This window comes from Nipponia nippon, unplaced genomic scaffold (assembly GCF_047370975.1).
Source record: "Nipponia nippon isolate SJK-2023a ecotype South Korea unplaced genomic scaffold, ASM4737097v1 scaffold_1, whole genome shotgun sequence".
Lineage (NCBI taxonomy): Eukaryota > Metazoa > Chordata > Aves > Pelecaniformes > Threskiornithidae > Nipponia > Nipponia nippon.
Genome location: NW_028262290.1, coordinates 135625111 through 135643058, shown reverse-complemented (window position 1 = coordinate 135643058; position 17948 = coordinate 135625111). Strand labels below are relative to the sequence as shown.

General features: G+C 34.9%; 1 protein-coding gene across 3 annotated transcripts in view; it reads right to left on the bottom strand.

Moving 5' to 3' along the window:
• Positions 1 to 17948, bottom strand: part of DGKB (diacylglycerol kinase beta) — a 494094-nt gene that overhangs the window by 373951 nt on the left and 102195 nt on the right. For all 3 annotated transcript variants that reach the window (XM_087773968.1, XM_087773975.1, XM_087773980.1), the window contains exons 2-3: positions 17468 to 17553; positions 10160 to 10230 (exon numbers count right to left, since the gene is read on the bottom strand). The gene's annotated coding sequence lies outside the window, so the exon portion shown is untranslated. The remainder of the gene's footprint in view (positions 1 to 10159; positions 10231 to 17467; positions 17554 to 17948) is intronic.

The window sequence follows — 17948 nt, the reverse complement described above, 5'->3', positions numbered from 1 at the left end:
AAAAATTTAGCAATTTATCAATACATCTTTTGCCCTTGTATTTTGTTTTACAAGACATGCTATTTAAAAGCTAAGTTCTGTTCTACTTGTACTGTCGCAGCTACCAACATAGTTTATTCTAGATTTACACCATATAAATAGGATGAAAATAAAGGAAGTGGTTTTTGAGAGCAGCAGGATCCTGTGAGTAAAGCACTCAGTGGCATGCTTAGATACTTGTGTTGTGTACTTTAGTTCTGCTGTTGGCCCATTACTTGACTTTGACATCTAGAATCTATGCACGTAAAACAAGCACTGTGATTTAAGACTGCAATTTTTAAAATCCTCCCTTAACACAACAAACCTCAAGTATTCAGTCAGAAAAAAATTTCCCTGGGTAACTAAGGTTCTACTTTTAAAGATGTCCACAACTTCCTTATTTTTCTTAGTACTTAACAGATCAATGCCTAGGCTTCCAGCGGGACATTTTCTTTCATATCCCCTTCGGGAGACTAAATATAGTAGCCATGTTTCAATCATTCCCACTGTAAACACACAATCAATGTCTGTACAAACCACAGGGGAATTGATTGTATTCACTCAGAAACATAGCCACAGGGCAAAGAGGTAAAGTTCCAAAAACTTAGCAGAATCTCAGAATGGTTGAGGTTGGAAGGGACCTCTGGAGGTCATCTGGTCCAACCCTCCTGGTTCAAACACTGTCACCAAGAGCAGGCTGCCCAGGGTTGCCCAGCGGTTGAAGTATATGATGTGAGTGTCCCAGTTCAGACTTCTCTTCCTGAAGGGACACAAACTTGCAAATCTTACCTCACAGAAACGTAATTAATCACCTTCACTGCCTGTGAACGCCAACCAACACAGAAAAGATGGTTTGGACCAAAACCCCGGGAATGGTGCTGTGCTGGTACTCCTCCAGAAGGGCCAAGAACTTGATTCTGTTTTCTTTCTTCTGGGATCCAGGATAGTTTTCCACCTAGGGGGTCTATAAAGCCATGTTTTTAACTCAATTTTAATACAGTAGAATTTCTGGTTTTTAACTCAAAAGAAGTGACAGAGACAGATCCCATCAAGACCAGACTGAATGTTAAAATTCTGGCGTAGGGGGAGGCAGAGGTTTTGAACCCCTTCGGAAAAGGTTTGAAACAAGTTCTGCTATTTTTTCTTGTCACTTTCTCATTCTCCTGACAAGTTTTAAAAAGAAATGGTGATGCTTTTTAAGATGATGTGAATACCAGTTGGATATGCTCTGAAAGTTCTATCAGATAAACCTGCTTAAAGGATTACGGTATAAATCTGGTTTTGGCTCTAGTTCAACTTTTGCATGAACTGCCATGATGTCTCAACTATGAAGACTAGCACCATTTTGGATATGTTAATATGTGCAACTCTAGGTTTCTAAGAAGTTTTAAAGAACAAGAGACATGTTGAAATTAGTATTAAGCAGCAAGATGCAAGAACCACATAGGTTATAAATGTTTGCCTAGATCATCTAATCAATAATTTATACTATTTTTAGAGCAAGCCTTTTATCCCCTTATATATGTTTTACTTCTCTAGACTGAAATTATCTGGAGCAATGAGTTTCTCTGATGTGAATACTTATTCAGTGGCCAGCACAATAGAGTATCAAATCTGGTTTGGCCTCTAATATAAACTGAGTCCATGGGACTGGGTATATTCATCCAGCTTGTATAAACTCCAACCTTATAGCTATGTGGCAAAGGAAATTTTTGCTTCTAAAAGCTAAATTAAACCAAAATCAGGTAACCAAACAAAAAATACAATACATGCATTTGCTACTGCCTGAATGCGAATCTTAATTACACTTTTTAGGCTAATGATTGTATACTTAGATTTTGAGTATACCAACTAATTTAATGCTTCCTCCATTTTTTGTAATTACTTTAGCAGTTTTGACTATATTTTAGTTTTAATATCTTTGCAGTGCTGAGTCTGTTTCAATGTATAACAAACACTTTGATGAGCCCTTATTTTCAAGACTAGTCTCTCTGTCTTGAATGGAATTACTGCTGCCTGTCTGCTAATATGAATAAACATGCACAGCCTATCTCAGAACAAAAAAACAGTCCTGATGCTGAAAATTTTGCTCATTTCTGTCAGTTATATATTCAGGCTTATTATCTGGAAACTAACTCCTTGATATTGTACATTTGCATATGTATGAACAGTCATCCACCTGCATATGGTTATTCTTGGTGCAGTGTTTTAGCACTTTTGAGTAGGAATTTCAGACCTTATCCACCACTTTTACTCTTTATTGATTGGTCCCTGATCCTGCTGTAGGAGGCTTCACCTGACATAGATATTAAGGAAAGTGGGCCTGGTGGAGAGGAAAGGAAGGTATCATCCTGCTTGACAGTTCCAAATAGTGCTGCAGCCAGCAGAGCTGCTATGATGTATGTGGCTCTGGGGTAAGATATAGATAGGGTCTTCTCCAGCTCCTCACCTGAATCACCTTCAGAAAATGTAAACATGGTTTGCAATTGCCAAAGTCCAACTTCCTCCTTCTGTTTTTTTTTTTTTTTCAGTTCTGTGATGGTCATCTTAAAAGTAAAACACAATTTTTTTAGAGACGAGTGTAAACTCAGGTCTTATTCAAATGGTACTGTGCTTTTAAAAACAGCCTTCAGTTTGCTTTTAACAAAGGTGACAGAATATTTCATGAAAAATTCATTATTCGCAAAGCTGTTTTTAATGTTAGAAAGACTAAGACATATAACAGCATCTTATTAACTAATCCCCATTTGGTTTAGTGGAAATTCTGAATTTAAAATAACTGAAGTATTGTTACAAATGCATCCATGCTCCTTTGTACCATTTTCCTTGATGACACCTCAGGAGTTGTTGATTTATATTTGTATATGTCTCTCTGTTATGGTGCCTCTTCAGAACTCACTTATTTCAGACTTAATGTAGTAATGAACTTTGTCTACACGAAGGGCAATATTGGCTTTAATGCTCTTGGCCACTCTACACTGTCCTTCCTGTTCCACCTACTAGAAGCCACTGGCAGAGATGAAAAGAGTCAGATGGGTTCTTCACCAGGGACTTCATCCTATAAGAAGTGCAGAATGCAGAGGAGGAAGATCAAATGCAAAAAGCACTTTTGTAGGCCTGCAGTAGGGGCTTGTTGTTGTACGCTGTAGCTTCTGTCTGCAATGCAAGGTGAACACAGCAAGGGTGATCTGGAGCCTAAGGAATTTAAATGTTGATGTGAACAGAGGTGCTCCATACAGAGAACCCCTAGTAGGGTGGTCCTCAGGAATGGATTAGCAGGGCAATATAGATGTGGCTATTACTCATATCTGCTTGCTATTAAGTTGTTATAAGTTATCAGAATCATAATATATTGCAGTCTAAACATTCGTACACAACATAGAATTCAGATTACAAGTAGCAAGTATAGAAATCAGAAAGCAGGGATAACAAAGAAAGTACTGTAGTTAGGTACAAAGAAATAAATGAAGTACAACACCTGGGAAGACCAGGAAGTAGGCTATGATTGTCTTGATATATTATAATCTAAAAAAATATTCAAGAGCACTTCTGGAAGAACAGTACTTTTGTATAATATTAAGTAGCACAGTGTGGTATACATTGCCAAGAGGAACTAATGGACTAACTGAAGCTGGAAGTCTTCTCTAAAATAAAATACCAATTAAAAAAATATGTTCCTCATATATAAAACTCTTCAAAAATCAATATATGATCTAATAACATCATGACTAGGGAGGGTTTTGGTTTACCTTGTCTTTAGCCAGGTTCAGGTTTCTTAAAAAAAAAAAAAAAAAAAAAGGTTTATGTATTCCTACTCCCTGTTGGATCTATCTTTCAATAATGTTTTAATACAGTGGTCAGTTTTAACTAAAATTGACAGATAGGTAAGAAGAATAGAAGAGCAGAAATCTCAGGGATGATAAATTCTTATAAATTTTATGAAAGCCAATGACCGAGCAGGTAAGAGACAGTCAGTTTAGCACTTTGACTGGGAGAAAGGTTTCAGCATAAGCGAAGCAGTTATCTGTTCTGTTTAATCTGTCAGCTGACCTACGTGCACACAGTGGGAAGCAGGGACAATTTAGTTATTTGGGTTATTTATAAATATATATATATATAAATTTATATATATATATATATATAAAAATATATAAATGGGTTATTTCCATATTCAAACAGACCTTGCACTGGGTCTATGTAAATTGGAATCCTTATTCTCCCTACTATAAATAGGTTATTTCCATATAAGAATACGGATTCCAATTTACATAGACCCAGTGCAAGGTCTGTTTGAGACTGGAAGTACTAGAGTGGTAATGCCTGGCATGAAGCATTTGGAAATGGAGTGAAGAGAAGAATTTGTAAGACTGATGTTGTACAAGCACTCTATCCCTGTAAGGATTCAGTGAGGTATTGTAGAGTTACAGTGCAGCCCTTCCAGAGACTCACAGATCTTCACAGGTTTTTCAAGATACCACTAAGGACTTGTGGCAAAGCTGGCTGTGCAATGACACATTTCCATTTTAAATAGAAATGTTGCAGCAAAACAATTTTAATATGCAAAGACAACCATTAATTGCTCAAAGCTACTACTTAAATAACTGAGCTACTTTCTCAGCCTGAGGGACCAATCTATTCCCACAATAGCCAAATTTGCAAATTTTATCAGAAGTATGCAAGAGCTACTTCTCCCCTTCTTAAAGCAAAAGTACCCTGTATTTAGGAAAAATGCGGAGCTTTGATTTGGCTGAAAACCACAGCAAACGTAAAGACCTCAGTTATAGTTTTAAATTCCCTTACTTCACACTATTTTAAAGTTTTTAATTAGATGTCACAAATGTAATCAATTAGAAGTTATTAAATTATACTATTCATGATCCATTGGGAGGAATTAATCCATTTTACTGAATTCTCATGAAGAAGGTTGGTGGTTTTTTTTTTTTTTCATCATTAGAGGCTACAGATGGGATCCTAGATGTACGAAAATGAAGAGATCTTTGTTAGCTAGTATTATAGAAATGTACTTTAATCTCATTTTTAGAAAAAAATGAATCCCATGAACTATATGCAAGGAGTAATGAAAGATGACCTTAAATAAAGAGGTCAGAGGAAAAGCTGAGGGATGCAACCAGATTAAATGACTCATATTAACTTTCCATATTTTTAAAGAAACTAAATAATGACAAGGAGGAAATAGAAAAATATCCTGAAAACACCAGAGAAATGGGAAGTTTGTTTAATGAGCTGTAAATTAAGAAGAATTTTGAAATACATATAAAAAAGGAAGAGAAGAAGACAGAGAAATTCCCCAAGTTAGAATGCTCTATCAGTCTGCCATCCATTTTCTTAATAATAATAATTTTCTTAATAATTTCTTCACGTCTCAGGTAGGAAAAAATATCACAGTGGGTTTGGTATATACTTTTTAAAAAATATCTATAATGCCCATAAGGAGGTTAGGCAATTTTAGTAATATTTTACATTAGAAACTAGTGCAGAAAAACAACTGAAAAAGTGATGATACTCAGTCTTCAGGAAGCAGGCAGTGAGATGTTACCTATTCTCAGATAAACGGTGCTGAGAAGCTGTAAACTATAGTAATGGGTCAAAATCATAGATATTGCATCTGCATACAAATTATACACCTGAATAAGAAGCGTTTAATATTAATTAATAAGAAAAATAACTTTAAAAAACACCTTCTTACTAAAAGGCATTCAGAATAATTGTCAAGGCTCAGTAGTAGTAAGTGATGCTGCAGTTAGAAGCATTCCAATTTTCCCAGTTGAACAGACATAATAAATTGAAAATTCAAAAAAGTTGCATAATTCACAAACGAAGAACTAAATCATTAGCACTGACTGTAAAATCACTTGCAAGGAAGCAACACTTTGGTTTGCTGATGTGCTAGTCCTGTATTTTTAAGGGCACAATGAGCTGTCAATTGAGATTAAGTTCTTTGAAAGGGTCTTTTCATTGAATTAAGCTTCTTAATAAAAGTAATTACTTTTCTAATTCCCAACTGGGCTATTAAAATATAATCCAGTACCAAGTGTAGAAAAAGTAGAGTCTCAATCACTTCAATTGATATTTGGACTGGGCCCATAACATCAGAACCAAAGCTATGGCCTTGGCAAAATAATATATAAGCAAGAATGGGAGTGAATATGTTGCAGAAAAGTAGAACCAAGAATTTAATAATTGTAATGCAGAAAGAAAATGATTTCATTGTTTAATTATAATTAGGTTCCCCTTAAATTGATATATTTTCAAAAGCAAAGAATAAGAAGGAAGAGGAAGAGCAGCAGCTTTTCCTTGCAATGGTTAGATCAGATAGCTAAGGGCAAGTGTATTCTACTAACCCAGCTAAGAGAAAAGCAGATGAAAGCAAGTTTAATGGTCTTACTGAAACATTAAGATTTTTGTTCACGTAATAGCAAGTCTTTCTTGAAATGTACAGTTTCTGAAAGAAATAATGTCTGGCCAAAGAGTTCCCTGAATTTGTAGCAGATTTTACAGGTCTATCTCCATATGCAAATTTGGTGCTGTGTAATGACAGCTGAAAGATTTTTTTTTTTTTTTTTTTTTGTGGAACGAGCAGAGTTGGGCTGCACAGCAAATAATCAAGTGATTTCTGTTGAGAAAACGTGTCCTAAGAAAAGCACACTGGACACTGATTAATACTGAAAAACACTGCACAGGCGTGGAATATTTTTTTCTGTTCCCAGACACTCCAAGTTGACCAAAGGGGTGTAGATACTCAGTTCCTGTGGAACAATCAGCTACTGCATTGAAAACAAAAAATAGGTGGGTTGCAAAACAAATGGAAGCTTTCAAGGTGCTTCTTTAATTAAATTAGTTATTCATTTTTATTAAGAATCACAAAGATTTTGTTATCTAAAAACCAGGATATTACAGTGAGAATCGCAAGATCTTTCCACTTCCTGGTCCTGCTGCTGACTTGCAGGATAACTCTGAGATTCCTGTGTCTGTTACTTGAGTTCTGCTTTTCCACTCATTTGTCTTGTCTAAATGTGAATTAGGTAGAACTGCTTCTTTCTGGATAGTGCCTAGCATACATGCAGTACAATTCACTATAGCCTTATGAAATTCTGGTAAGACAACTGAGAGACATTCTGGAAACAGCACTTAAATAACTAAAAGTCAACCTTTTGGAAGTGTATACTTCCACATAAGCCAGAGAGGGTGGCCTCTAAGTTCTTCCTGGCTTTCTCTTTACAAAAGCAGAAACACTGAAAATGGCAAGTATGAAACCACATACTTTTAATTAACTTTCCATCTAAACCCATTAACTAAATTTCCATTGGATTACAGTGAAATTTCTTTCCCCAGAATCATTACTAAGAGTCAATTGAACAAACTACTCAAAAATACAGTATGAAGATTTTTTACTATCTAGGTTTTTTTCGTTTTGTTTTGTAACAGGCTGCCTTTAATATTTACATTTTGCCCTAATTCTTATAATTAGAAATCATATCTATCTCGGTATAGCTTGTAAGTAATGAGTAGATTTTCAGCATTAGGCCAATGATCACATCACACTCTGAGAACAGAGAAAAAGTGAAGCATAGTTAAATAGAGTAAGAACCCCTTTTTTCCTTGAATAGTATATAGAATGCTCTCTTTAGTTGTCCTAGTTGTCATCAAGTTTTAGCTGTAAGCAACACGGAAAAATACTAAGCACAGTACATAGGTTTAACTAGAGACTTCTAATGCAAGATTTGCAACCGACTGACTGCTAGGCTGCTCAGAATTCAAGCAATAAAATTGCTTTGGGGAAGTGAACATAAAGTAACATGTATTGTGTATTAGATGATTACACCACAGGACATTCCATAATCAGCCACACTGCTGCCTCGTTATCTCTTGATAGCTATACCAAAATAATTTGTGTCTTGCGAAATGAATCCTCAGCCTTGAAAAACAAATGAAAGCCTAGTTTTATTATTCATGAATTAACAACAAAAAAAATGTTTGTAACTATGGGAAATAATGTCCACCTTAATTAAAAAGTAATTTTGAACATTGATTTTAAATGTGCATGTCTATTTCAAATTGTCTTTTTGCCAACTGATTCATACATCAGAAGTGCTACACGCAGTATGAACAGAAACATGCAAGCACCTGTGAGATACAGATACAAAGTTCTCCTACTGCATTACATGTACAGCCTAATCTTAAAGAAACACTTCCTGCATGGCCAGTAGTTAACAGCCTTCTGGATACCAGTCAGTATATCTTTTCTTATTTTTAATTTGTTTCTAAACAGGGAGATTCTTATTGAAGGATTGTTCTAGTATTTGTATGCATATCTTGTATGGGTTTCATTCCACTTCTGTATGTTTTCACTAGACCTCCACTGACAATAAATATTTTGCATTTCATGTATGTACAAAGGCACCCAATTAAACTGCTGTAGTTTGTGAAGTTACATTAGAGGCATTAAGATAATTGCACACTGTTCAAGAACTACCCTCAGTTCAAAATTTTATGAATTACATACTTATTTACCACTACAAGTCTGGCCAGATGTTCTTCTCTTTTTTTAAAGCATACTGTTCATCGAGAAAATGAAGTAAAATACCAAACACTGCCATTGCACACCAAGTTGAAGTGAGAGCTCATGAACACACAATAACATTAAAGTTATACAGTCAAAATAATTTATAGCCATATAGCCATTAATGCAACAGGACTCAATTCTTGAAAAAAATCAGGAACAAATGCAGACCTGAACTATTAATGAATTTGATAAGAAACCTGTCTCCAGATATATATGCTCTTCTTTAAAGATTAAAAAGATTTAAAAAGTGAAAATGCATCATCAGTCCACTGGACTGGAATTTAGTGAAAAAGATCTCATTTTTCTAATACTGATTTATCTCAAATTCTTGTATATTTATAGTAAATTCTGGATCTGGCACTGAAGTTGGAAAAAAGGCTTGTTCACACCTCACAATATCATAGAAAGTGGGTTTAAAAACCCACAACAAGCCTGTTACATAAACTTTAAGGATTCTTTAAGTGAGATTGAGCTCACAGGTTAAGATGACTGGTTTTCCATTACAGTCAGTGAAAATACAATCAATGCAGAATATAGAACCCAGAGATGCTCAGCAGCCCCTATGCAGGTGTCCGCTTCAGAGTGAGCTAGACATCTGTCTAGGCTGTATCAACCAGTTCCTTACCAACTATAAGGGGTGTGTATTTTTTTGCACCTAGGCACCAATGTGTGGGCATGTAAATTCCAGTGTCTCAGTCTGCAAGCTGAATTTTGCTGTTGTCTGTCACTAAGCACTTATTTAAAGTTGTGTTTAAAATAGAGGAAAGTACGAGAGTTCTTTTTTTCTTATTTTACAGGACTATTTGACTTTCATTTTTTAATAATATTCAGAGTATACTTAATTAAAATGGAGTATGCAGCCTTGACCTTCCCGTAATTAACTTTTTTTTGCAAATCAGTAGCACTACCTTTTAAATCAATGGGGTTGTTCTGTCCCTGTGGTATCACTGATACTGCAAAACTTCTAGTTTAAAATCCTGTACCAGGACAATAGTACTTTTGCCAGTCCAGCTTCTACGAACAATAGGCCATGAGAAATACCCACTTCTGGTGTCTTGGAGATGCTGCAAAGAATTTTTCAGAAGATGAATATTTTGGGTAGGCAAAGAATTTACCCTTGTAGACTTGTCAGGAGCTTGTTCTTACACAGCAGTATAGAGACAACAGCATGCATCCTCCTGGAGCTGCATCAGTTAGGTTTGTTTGTTTCTTTCTTTGTTTATATGAAACACTTTAAAGAAAAAAGTGATCAAATTTAATACTTATTATATAAAAAAAAGGAAAGAAAAAGAAAATACATTACCATAAAAATGTAAACCAGGTTGCTAAAAATAAACTGTATGATGCAGAGAATTATCAATTCTGTTGTTTTATCAAGCACTTGATTTACCAGTGTGTTCTGATTTAACATGGCCATTTGAACAAGAGCACTCAGCAGCAAGAATACTACCATGGGCTATTGTTTATTCCAAACATGCTTATCACCCGTGGCTCTGCATATCTTCCATTCATTTATAACTGTGGAACATCAGAGGGAGAACAGAACAGTTGAATTACCTGACAGATTTGAGCTGGGCAGTGCATGGTTTCAAAAACCATCCTTGTTTCTGGATTCAGTTTACTTTAATCTGCAAGTTAAAACATTTGAAAAGCATTTACATATGAAGTATAGCACTAAACAGCTACAGCAACTGTGCCCTTGTTAAAGAAATCAGTTACTTTTACCCATAATGTAGTTCCATTGAAATCAAGGTATTTTCATCACTGAATCAGTGTGTTTTCATCAACAAGTCATTTTGCCTTGCTTTTTATTAAGTCTGCATTTTGGGGGCTGTTCTAAGTCAAAAAAAAAGAAAAAAAAATCAGCCTTGCATTGTAATAACCAAGATTGGTGGAGTTAGTACTCTAGGCTGCTTATAAAACAGATGGAGGTGTGTAAACTACAGGAAACTGAACCACTGTGAAGTTACAGTAAACTAAACCAGTTGGTGTAAGGTTGAAAAGTGTAGAAGTGAAAACAGTATACAGCAGAAAAATCAGGGATGACGGTTTCTCTAATCCTAATTTTCCTTATCCCACATGTCCCTTAATATTCCTGCTAAACTCAGTCTTTGCAAACGAGGCATATTTGCAAATAAATTTAGTAGAAACATTATTCGTGTATGCTTAGCTTTATGCCTAATCATCACAGAATAGCAATCCAAACCCATATTGTACACCCACTGAATGGCACACAATTTATTTTATTCTAACACTAACACTTTTGCAGTTTACGCAGCTGAAAACGGCTTTGTCTGCATCTTGGATAACATGTACTACCTCAGATCAGCAGTTTTCCATTCAAGCTTTAATCAAAACAATACACTGAGCATTCACATGGGGCATTAGATAAGCCTTTTGCTAGAAGCTGTCTCAGAATCTCCCCATTCATTCAAATGTTTCTGGAAAATTCAGTTTAACTAAATGCACGCTTTTTTGCTACTCAGTAAGAAAGTTTATTCTGTGAAGGTGAACTCGCTGCAAGAGTGCAAACCTTTGTTTAAATTGCTAACTAAAGCAGAAAAAGTGCAGAAAGATCAGATGGAAGTTATATTTCTGTAATGATAAGTCTATTTTACTGATGCTATCAAAACATATATCCTAATGATTCACATACGATTTATTCCTTTTCACTTTATAATTCTTTGGTCATCAATAGATTTTCAAATGTACCCAGCTGAACTAAAGACTAAGAACACAAAGGGTTTTGTTAGAGAAGAATCTAATCATGATTTACTTTTATAAGAATGATCTGTAACTCTTCATCATTTTGCTTTTTACTAGTAAGTATTTAACACATTTGTTTACTCTATTAAAATTTTTAAGGATATCAGTGGAATGGGGAATTACTGAACTTCCATACATGACATGAAAAATATTGACATCAAAAATATATACTGTTGGTATCAGCATTGACATTATAATAGTACCATCTAGAGCAGCTTTAGGATTACATTATTGATCTGTTCATAAGAAGTACAGCTTAACAATAAAAAGGAAAAGGGCAAGACAAAAAAATCTTACATTTTGACTAAAAATAGTCATATTCTTTGGAACTGAGAAAATCCAGGCTTGTGCGTGTAAAAACTTTTTATTAGCAAACTATTTTATGTTTTTCATAGCAAAAAGAGCAAATTACACCCAGCATGCCAGGCTAAAACTGTGGCCCTGCAGATAAACTTTTGACAATGGCTATTGAAATGGTCAATAACATATACTATTTTCTGGAAGAAAAAGTTCAAAATGTGTTTAATAAAAAGAGTGAAAACTGATGTTTTAAGTAGCATGGAATGGCATTTTTTTCTTTGTCTTGTTCTCCTAGTACTTTGAACAAAGAGGAATATTTGCTTACAGGGCAGAAGAGAATGCAGTCAGCCATTAGAGGTTCTGGACATGAGTTACAGCAATTATAAATAAGTATTGCTATATTTTTCATTGGTTGGAAGGTTTGGGGTTTTTTTAAAATATTTTATTGAAATACAGGAGTAGTTTTCCTATAGTGAAATAATATCACTTTATACTGTTATCACTGTGTTTATACCCATCTGTAAATTCACAGGATCAATCAGCTGAAAGATAACAGCATCTCAAACACGTGCAAGAAATGTTTTGTTCCATAGTACTTAAAAGAGCAAAATTACATTAATATATTTTGGAACAAGAAAAAGAAAATCAAACCTTGGATTGCAGAAAGGGTGGTCTGAACCTCATGGCAATAATAATATCAGGATACCATATCAGAGAACATCTAAGGTGTGCAAAGCCCTACTTCAGCAAATAGATTAAAAAAGAATGTAGTACTCAAATGAGCTATGCTATGAGTATACAGGTTCAACCTCTTCACTGACTTAGGCACGTGTTCAACGCTGCCACAGATACTTACAGACACATCCACTGTGACTTACCGCTCTCAAAATCCCATATGGTGAAGTAGGTGGCAGGATAAATTTATTGAGCAGAAGCATGCATGATGAGAAAGGGATTTATTTTTAAGTTCAGCTTTGCATAATGGTTTAAAACACTTTCTGCTACATTGTTCTTTCAGAATATATTTTGTTCTATCTATTTTCACGCAGGCGTACAGGAGCTATTCCTTCATTTATTTTTTTTTTAATGAAATGGATATACTTAATAAGTTGATGACAGATTTGAAATAGAAAATAAGAAATTTTCAACACTTTTGCTAAGTGGACTCTGACATGCACAATAAAAAAGTTGGGATTTTACCTTTGTTCCTTAACCAAAACAAGCTCCTATGGAAATTCAGTTTGAACAAGATATGAAGGATCTGATCTTTAGACAATAAATGAGCCTCAGGGTAATGAAAGAGCAGTGTCTCTTCAAGGTTTACCTTTCACCCTTTCATTTATTCCTTTTCTTCCTCCCATGTCCCCTCTCACCTTGCCTGTTGATATCCTTCATCTAGGAATCAACTCCACAACATTTCAACTGGAAGAACAGTGCTGGTGAACTTGAGCAGAGTCTGCACAGTCTGTTTGAATGTCCATACACGCATAACACAATAAACCCACAACTGAAAAATCCTGCCTATGTGTAATTGACAACAACCTCATTTCTGGATTAAGTGTAAATAATGTATTCAAAATCCAATTATTAATATTTCACGTGCCTAAAGCAGCAGGGGCTATGTTTAGCTCTTCAGTCTTTTCAATCTTGATTCATAGTTGCTGCAGAAATCTCTCCTTAGAATAATCCACTTAAGCTCAGTATAACCCATTTAAGGACAGACCTTCTAGATGTTAAAAGCCTTCTGGGACTGTAGTTTGCAGCTTCAAAAGGAAAACGAAATTGGCAGTATAAAATAAGAAATGAACACTTAAAAATATACGCTCATCTGTAAATAGGCTTTTTGATGGTGCCGATTTCTATTTGGAGGAGAAATGCCACAATACTGGCGACAACACCAGTTCTCCATACATAAATATTGGCTTCAGAACCTATGTTTCATTTTTTATGTCCCAGAACTAATATGGCTATGACAGCTGCTATTTAGCAAACAAAAATTCATCGCATGTCTGATAAAAATAACATACTTATTAATGATGTATTGCAATAGATTTAATATCATCGTTAATTTCAAATGACTATGCAGTGCTGAAATAATGATGAAAGACTGAAAGAAAGAGTTTTCCCCAAAGAGAAAGTCCAAGGATTTTCAGTTTCCCACTGTAGACAGGCAAAGCAACATGCACTAAGGCTGCATGCTAAAAGTTTATGAAAGCAGAGCTCATGGCAATCAGAGCAAACTGTTCCAGAGGTATTAGAAGATGGTCTCTGTAAGGCTTACTTTCGGGGCAGACACATCGGAGACAAAGGTTGTGGAAAAGATTTGGTGGTGTGTTCCCAAGTAAAGAGACAGAAGTGGGTTTTTGCACTAATGAAGTCATCTTCACTTGTGAATAGCTGGGGTGCACAAATTATCACAAATAAACTCAGAGATGTGCTGAGAACCCTGGTTTTACTTCTGTATAAACATGGAGTCTGTGTACTTGCATATTTTGCATTAATATAATTAAATACTATCCTGGAAACAACCTAAACAAATGAGAGTCAGAAACTAGTTTTGATAGACTTGTTAAGCAAGGTTTCACTAACACAGTCTTACTGTAATAAAATTTTAGGTTAGGGTCTTGCCACTAAAGATTTGCTTTCCCTTGCTGTCCCAGCTGATGCTACCATGACCAAGAAAGCTTTTAAAATGTAAATAGGAAATATATAGCCAAAGAAAAGTTCAAACAACCCCTTAAGATCAATCTTTCGACCCCAAAGAAAGATTAAGAAAGAAAAATAATGAAAAACAAATCCCTGTAGGTTCCTTGAAGAATTTTGCTACCGTGGAATAAGGATAAGACTGACATGTTTGCATTTCCCTTATGGTAGCCTACATCACATTGTTCTGCACAGCAGTTTTTTGGCCATTATTATACTCATTTTGAGACTTAAGAATATTTTTAGAACTTGAACCTATGGAAATCAATAGCAAAATACTATCTTCAGTGAAGACAGTTTCATCCACAGAAGTACGATTTTTGTAACTTTAAATTATTTATTGAAAAATAATTAGATTGTTTGTATGCATTACTACTCAGAGTGTATGTTCTGCTTAACAGAATTTTGGTAGGTATCATTTCACATCATTCTCAGTTAAAATTGAACTTAAGCAGTGGAACAGATTTTGGCATTACTGTAAGGAGTTTGTAAATGGGGAATCTGCCAAAGGAACTGGAGCTGTATTTTCATGGCTGATTCATTATTTAGCTGAAAACAGCTTGGGTAGCAAACATGTTTTCCAAAATTTTATTTGAAAATATCAAAGATGATTTTTTCATGGATCTTTGAAATTATTTCTTCTGACAAGTACTTTTGCGATTGATTACAACTAGTTAGATCAGATGTTAAGAGTCTACTCATTTTAGCAGTTCCTGAACTTCTTCAGACTTCCTAGAAGACTTAGGTTTATAGTTTTTGTATATCAAACATCATAGAAACTATATTTGTCAGAGCTGAAAAATTTAAGACATTTCTAATCTTCTTTATAAATGTTTAAGATGCATTTATGAATACTTTTATAAGTCTAAAAGCTAAGGTGAAAGCAAAGGAGTTTACCTGTAGTCATTTATTTAATAATTGTCTTGTGCCTTCTAGGTGGTTGCAGCCAGATTTCTTTAATTTGAACCAAAAGAAAAGCACAGCAAAAGAAACAAAATAACAGCTGACCATCTGTGAAGAAACCATTGTCCAGCAACACCCAAAATATAATTGTTTACTCCTCCTGAGGCTAAAGCTAAGATAAAACAGTTTCTAACTCAAAAGTAATTTAATACTTCCAATCATGCAAGTTCAAAAAAACTCTCCTTTTATTCAACCAAAAGTTTTGTTTCAGAGATTTAGCCTAACAAAATTCAGGTTCCATTCATCATAACTTTCAAAATTAAAAGATGCCTTTGGTTGACTAAGACAACACCACATACAACTTTAGGTCCTTCCTTGTTCTGGTTAAACTCGATTTAGTAAGCTACTGTAAAACTGAAACATTTCTTAGCCTACCAATAATTAATTACACCATATACTCTTTCAACAGCAATTTTTCATTCCACCAGAAACTGCTGTATCATATGCCAATTAAATATACTTTTTTGAGAATGTTTATCAAGAAAATTTCTCTTCACATTTTCTTGGATTGTTTTGCTCTTAAGCCTGAAGTACAGTATCTAATGTTTAAGCAAATGCAGTTCCTGTGTATGTTCACAAGCTCTAAGCTCAGCCTGAGATTTCATGTGTTTTTTTCCCCACTCCTTCCTATGTTTTCTAGAGCCTGTAAAGTTTTCTAATTCATTGCAAATTGTTTTAATCAAGATCTGTCATTTAGTGAAGATAAGAGCTCTTAAATTGTATTTGCTGTTCTCCGAATGATGAAAACAAGATATAATTTGCAAACACATTTGTTAATCCATACCTCAGCACTCAAAATTATTTAATTTGTTCCCACTAAACTTCATACAGTTTTTGTCATCTCCTTGAACATGAACAGATTTAGGTCATTTTTTACTGTAAATCTCCCGCTATGTTTTACAGGGTGCCACCGAGCCATACTCCATGGCCCTGCTGAGGCAGGAATGGCTCAAATAGTCCACAGTCAGATAAAACTAAAGATAAACAAATAATACATCTTGGCAACCTGAAGTCTTTCATTTACCTTAACCACTGGCCTAGTCAGTACTTGTGGGCATATTGCTAATTTTTATTTTAAGAAAAGAGGACATAAGACCTAGCAGTTTCTTACAAATATGAAAGAACAGTATGAACCATCTCAAAAAAACTTAAAATTAGGAAGCACAGTAGGGTTGGGTAAATAACACTTGTTCAAAAATTCAAGAAGTATTTTTACAAAGAGTAAAAACTAATTCATACGACTAAAAATGAGAACACAGGAATATCCCAAGTATGTAGGGACACTATTTAAGACAAAAAAGTGGGGAGAGGTTGCCAGCAGAATTCCATAGAGATACTGTTGAGCATTTTCATAAAAGGCTCAACAGGAAGATGACAAAGTTGCTGGTGGTAATAAATTAGTCATGGCTGTAAAGTGAAAAACTGTTTACAAGGAATTGCAAAAGTACCTGTAAAAACTGAATGAACTAGCAAAAAAACCAAAAGAAAACAAGAGATATTTTTATACAGTTAGGCATAAAGATGTGTATATGAATAAAATTTTCTTTGTACAAAGTATACGAATACACTAAAAAGTGTCAAAAAGCTGATTAGAAAAAAAGGGAAGCTACCAAATTACTACCGGAGATTTTTATTTCAGTTTTTATTCAAAAGTGATGGCTAAATTGAGTAATCAGCAAGCTACAGTCTACTGGAACCAATGCAGGAATGAACTGAAATAATCTCAGCATTTACCTTTCCCCTGAGAATATGGAGGACAGTAGGATCAAAAGAGGCAGACAGCTGTGCTTAACTTTGACAAAACAGAATAGGAGGATCCAGACAATAACAAATTAGTCAGTCTAACTTCAATTCTCACAAAAATGCTGGAATATCTATCTTTGGGCAAAGACTACAGACAAATTAGAGCAAACATCCACTTGTCAAGAGAAAACATCAATCCCATCTACTTTCTCCCTGGGACTAGTAACAGGCCTTACTGGCAGGTGGAAGTAGTAGATACATGTTCATTGTTTCAAAACATTTACCAGTCTTATGTACCATTCTCATAAATAAACAAAAAATTAAGTGGTCTAGATGACACTGTTGTAACTGTGTGCACAACAAATTTGAATCTATACTTAAGGCAGTTACCTGCTGTCAAGCTGGAAGGAAATACTGAGTGGGGTTTCATAGGGCCTGTCCTGGATCCAGTATTATTCAATATTTTCATTAATGACCTGGATGATGGAATAGAGAGTACACTTATTAAATTTGCAGACAATACCAAGCTGAAAGCGTCTGTGAGCACTTTAGTGAATAGGATTTGAATTGAAAGTAACCTTGACAAATTGAAAAAGTGATCCAAAAAAAAAAAAAGAGGAAAGGATGCAACTCAATAAAGAAAAGTACAAAGTATCACATGTAGGAATAATCCCCAGCTGGAAAAGTACTAGAGGAGGAACAACTGACTACGCATCAGGTTTACAGAGGGTAATGAACCACAGAGACACTGAGAGTCAAAAACATTGTACTATATATGCAGGAGCATTTTATATCAGAAACATGAACTAATCTTATTTGATACTAGTGCAGTTCAGTCTCAACACTTGCCATGGTCAAAGCAGCCTGTTTA